Source organism: Pan troglodytes, chromosome 12 (genome assembly GCF_028858775.2).
Source record: "Pan troglodytes isolate AG18354 chromosome 12, NHGRI_mPanTro3-v2.0_pri, whole genome shotgun sequence".
Taxonomy (NCBI): Eukaryota; Metazoa; Chordata; class Mammalia; order Primates; family Hominidae; genus Pan; species Pan troglodytes.
The window spans coordinates 116,242,382-116,247,656 of record NC_072410.2 but is presented as its reverse complement, the minus strand read 5'-3'; positions in this window follow the sequence as shown (position 1 = coordinate 116,247,656).

Genomic DNA, 5,275 nt, shown 5'->3' with positions numbered 1-5,275 from the left:
TATTTTGTTAAATAAATTCTTAGTATTTTATTATTTGTGTTATTAGCTTAAGTAGAATTGATTTCTTTCTTTTTTGTTAGTATGTAGAAATAAATTTTTTTATGTTGATTTTGCATCCTGTGAAATTTCTGAACTCATCTATTTGTTCTAGTAGGGTTTTCAAGATATTCTTTAGAATTTTCTACAAACATTATCATGTCATCCACAAAAAAATACAGTATATTGATTTTGTATTATATGAAATTAGTAAGTGATTTATTTGTTCTAGTAGCTTTTTAAAATACATATTCTTTAAGATTTTCTGCATGTATTATCATGTCTGTAAACCAATACAATTTTCTTCCTTTCCAGTTTGGATTCCTTTAATTTGAAACTTAGTAAAAACTTGAATAGGAGTAGTGAGAAAAGAAATATTCACTGCATTCCTTATATTGTGGGGAAAGCACTCAATTTTTCACTGTAAAGAATGATATTAGCTACAGGTTTTTCCCATATCCCTGTACCACTTGGAGAACATTAGCTTCTATTCCACATTTTAAAAAAAAATTTATCATGAATAGGTGCTACCTTTTGTCAAATGTTTTCTGAATCTATTGAGATAATCATGTATTGTGCCCCTCCTTTATTCTATCAATACTTGTATTACATTGATTAGCTTTAACTAAACTAATCAACTAGTTTAACATGTTAAACTAACTTTGTATTCCTGAGATAAATCTCACTTGGTCTTCAAATATAATCATTTTTACATATTGCTGAAATTACATTGCTAAATTTTTTGAGGATTTTTACATTTATGTTCAAGAGGGTTACCGATATATATTATTTCTTATTATTTTTAGTGTCTTTTTGGGGGTTTTGTATCAGAGTTATACTGATCTTATGAAGTGAGTTGGAAGTATTTTCTCCTTCTCTATTTTCTGGAATAGTTTGAGTACAATTAGTATTTATATTTACTCTTTAAATATTTGGTAGAATTCACCAGTAAAGCCATTTACACCTGGGCTTTTCTTTCCAAAGAGATTTTTACATTACAGAGTCAATGTCTTTATTTCCAGTAGGTCTATTCATATTTTCTATAAATCAGTTCTTGAGTCAGTTTCAGTAATGATATTTTTCTAGGAATTTTTTTCCATTTAATATATGTTGTCATATTTTTGTCAAAAAGGTGTCTCAATATTTTCTTAACATGTTTTAAATGTATATATAATGATGACCCCTCTTTCATCCCTGATAGTGTTAAGTTGATATCCTCTCTGTTATCGACTGAATGTTGGTGTTCCCCCAAAATTCCCTTGTTGAAACTTCATCCTCAGCACGATAGTATTTAGAATTGGGATCTTTGAAAGATAATTAGGCCACGAGGGTAAAGCCCTCATAAATGGAATAAGTGCCCTTATAAGAAAAGGGCAGAGAACTGTGTAGCTCTTATTTCGCCAGCGAATATAGGGAGAAGTTGGCCGTCTTCAACCCAGAAGAGAGTTCTCACGGCACCTGCTGGGACTCTAATCACAGCATCAGCTGGGACTCTGATAGTGGACTTTCAGCCTCCACAACTATGAGAAATATGCTCCTGTTTCAAAGCCAACCAGTCTATGGTACCATGTTGTAGGGCTCTACCCTCGTGGCCTAATTATCTTTCAAAGATCCCACTTCTAAATACCATCGCGCTGAGGATGAGATTTCAACAAGGGAATTTTGGGGAAACACCGACATTCAGTCGATAACAGAAAGGATATCAACTTACCACTATCGGGGATGAAAGAGGGGTCATCATTTAAACTGATTAAAATATTCCTTTTTTCTTAGTCAGTCTAGCTAAAGTTTTATCATTTAAAAAATATTTTTAAAAGTCAATGCTTGGTTTTATTAATTTTCTCTGTTTTGTGTTCTATTTTATTTTCACTCTGTTCCTCTATTAAATATTCTTGATACTCTTTGGATATAATTTGTTCTTCCATTTCTAGTTTCTTAATGTAGAGCTTAGATTATTTATTTGAGATCTTTCTTTGTGTGTGTGTATATATATGTGTGTGTGTGTGTGTAAAGCTATAAATATCCTTCTGAACATTGCTTCAGCTACAAACCATAATTTTATGTTTTTTTATTTTCATTCAATTAAAATTCCTTTCTAATTTTCTCTTTGATATCTTCATTTATCTTTTTCTTACTTAGAAGTGAGTTGTGTTATTTCCAAAAATTTGGAAATTCCCAAATTTCTTTCTCTTGTTGATTTCAAATGCATTCCATTTTGTTTAGAGAACATACTTTGCATGACTCCAATTCCTTCAAACTTATTTATAATTTTTTGTGGAACATCATATGGTTTATTTTACCCAAAGTTATAGAGTTTTTCATAAATAAACATTTCTGAATGTGTTGCTTTGATTTAGAAAATTTCCAGAGCTCTGAAATGATTGTTTTTGACAATTTGTTTAGTTTCAACTTGCTTTTGGGGGAGAGGGTTTGCCTATCTTATTACTCTGCAATAGCCAGAAGTCCAACCTCAATTAAATTATGTAATTTAAAATTTTATAGGGCCTTGATGTTTGACTGGCATTTGTTTGATTTTCCCGGTAGGGGGTAAGCTCTTTAGATTCATATTCATCTTTGTGTCTTACATGGCACCTATCACAGTGCTCCCAAATTCCTTAACTTCAGTGATTGGCTTTCAAATGCACTTTTCCATTAGAAAACTCACTGAATGACTGAACAGACTCATACAAAATGGCAATTTTAAAAAGATCTCATATTGTCATTCTTTCTTTCATTGATCAAAAAAGGAATCTCCACCATTTTAACATGCATCGATTAGAAAGTAATAACTTAAGAGGTTTATCAAAACACTTGCTTTAATGCTAGAAAACTGTTGAGTGAAGATCAGCATAGCAATCTCAGTATGCACTATATCAAGTTTAAAGGGATATTACCAATTTCTGCTGGGAGCATTTTAACAACAGGCAACAGCTTTAATAGTAGCGAATTTAAATCTGATACTACTTTTTACAGTATATCTTTTAGGATAATGGTTCATAAAATACAGAGCCTAGAGGACCAATTTCCAAGCCAAAGTGGGACGTGGGGCTCACTAGGGATGTATTATTGTTTACTTTTATATTTGAGTCTGGGTTATTACTTTCAGATGTTTGTAAGATCCACCTTGGCTTCTCTCAAGCAGGCTATTTATAAAAGTTTCCCTGTACAGTTTTATCTCATCTCCAGTAACATATATGCTGAATTATTTAATTTTTTTGACTTTTTCATGATAAAAAGTCACACACTTTAATTCCATTTTCGGCGAAGAAATAATTCAATTAAAGTTGTGTACAAAAATTATTCAGAGAAAACTATTCAGAGAAAACTATTCAGAGAAAAATTGCCTTTAATCTCAACCTCATTTTCCCTAATGACATTGGTTAAAATAAAATAGAAGAAAATAAAATAGGGTGAAATCAAGCTAATTAAGTACATACATAAATAAAATCATGACTGTTCTTGAGACTGTTGGTCAGATAGCAGATTTATTGGTCTCACAGTTAGTAACCATCCTCCTTAGGGTGACAGAATGGAAACAGTCCCTCATTTAGTCTAGCCAAAATTTCCGTAGTAAATTAATTTGCAGACTGTATTTGTAAAATAGTGTGGGAGAATGTATGAGTAACCTTATATAAGCCCGTTATGTTTTATTATGTTTACAGAAACAATAAAGATGTAATACTAAACAAAGATAAAAGCAGAGGAGTTGTATTTCGTTTAAAATAATATTGGCTGGGCGTGGTAGCTCGCACACCTGTTAGCTCAACACTTTGGGAGGCCAGGAGTTTGACATTAGCCTGAGCAACATAGCAAGATCCTGTATCTATTGAAAAAAAAAAAATAGCTTTGCCTAGTAGTGCATGCCTGTTGTCCTAACTACTGGAAAGGCTGAGGCAGATGGGATTGCTTGAGCCCAGAAGGTGGAGACTGGAGAGAACTATGATTGCACCACTGCACTGCAGCTTGGATGAAGGGGCAAGACCCTAAATATCCTAAATAAATAGGCCTGGCACTGTGGCTCACATCTGTAATCCCAGCACTTCGGGAGGCCAAGGCAGGTGAATCAACTGAGGTCAGGAGTTCTAGAGCAGTCTGGCCAAAATGACTAAACCCCGTCCCTACTAAAAATACAAAAATTAGCCAGGTGTGGCAACACGCACCTGTAATCCCAGCTACTCGAGAGTCTGAAGCAGAAGAATCACTTGAATCCGGGAGGCGGAGGCTGCAGTGAGCTGAGATTGCTCCACTGCACTCCAGGCCTGGGTGACAGAGCAAGACTGTCTCAAAAAAAAAAAATATATATATATATATATATATTTAATTACCTAATTAATTAAATAAAATATTGATAAGCATTATGCTATTAATTTCCATTTATAGTCTTTTGCTTATTAAAATTATTTAGAATTGTTTTCTTCACCATTCCCATTTCGCCCTTTGTTCTGAGGTGATGTAAACAATATCCCTACTTAGACAGTTTTTAAGTCATATGTTGTTATCTGACTGGTCCTCCAGCTAATACCAATAGTTTTAAAACTATTTCTCTAATTTATTCATCACACATGCCAGTTATTACCATAATCCAGAGACTCAGTACATCAGCTGTATATTGTAAGAATGGTCTTACAAAGTGACGATTTAAACTTTTCATAGCTTGAGGGGTTATTTCTCAAACCTCCACCCTATTCCTGGGATACGGCCTTCTTCTGCCTGTGATATCTTTGTGCCAAATCACATTACTTCCATGGGCACATTTTTCAAAAACCAGAGAGAAGTTCGCAGATTCCGTTCTTCTTTTTCACCTTATTTCTTCCAAAACTATTGGTTCAAAATCTCTTCTCTGATTGTAGTTCTCAGGAGAAAATTTTCATCTTCCTTTACTAAATTCAACCCTTAGTTTTTTTGTTTTGTTTTGTTTTTCCTTTTCAAAATAATGAAAACATCTACAAACATTTTCAAGTCACCATTTGTACCATTTGTGCATATGATAAAAATCCCCAGGTTTTTTAAAAGTTATATAAAAATAAACTCAAGTACACTAAAATTTGGTAATTTGGGGTTTTATTATTGGATTGGATAGGGATTATTTTAGACATGGATGATGAATACAAGCACACCAAAATTCCAAGGACTGCTATTAGTAATATAGTTCATATTTTTGAAAAAGCTGAATTTTCTATACATTTAAATGCTTTCTTTCTCTTCATGTACTCCCTCCATGACACTAATAAATAAAGCA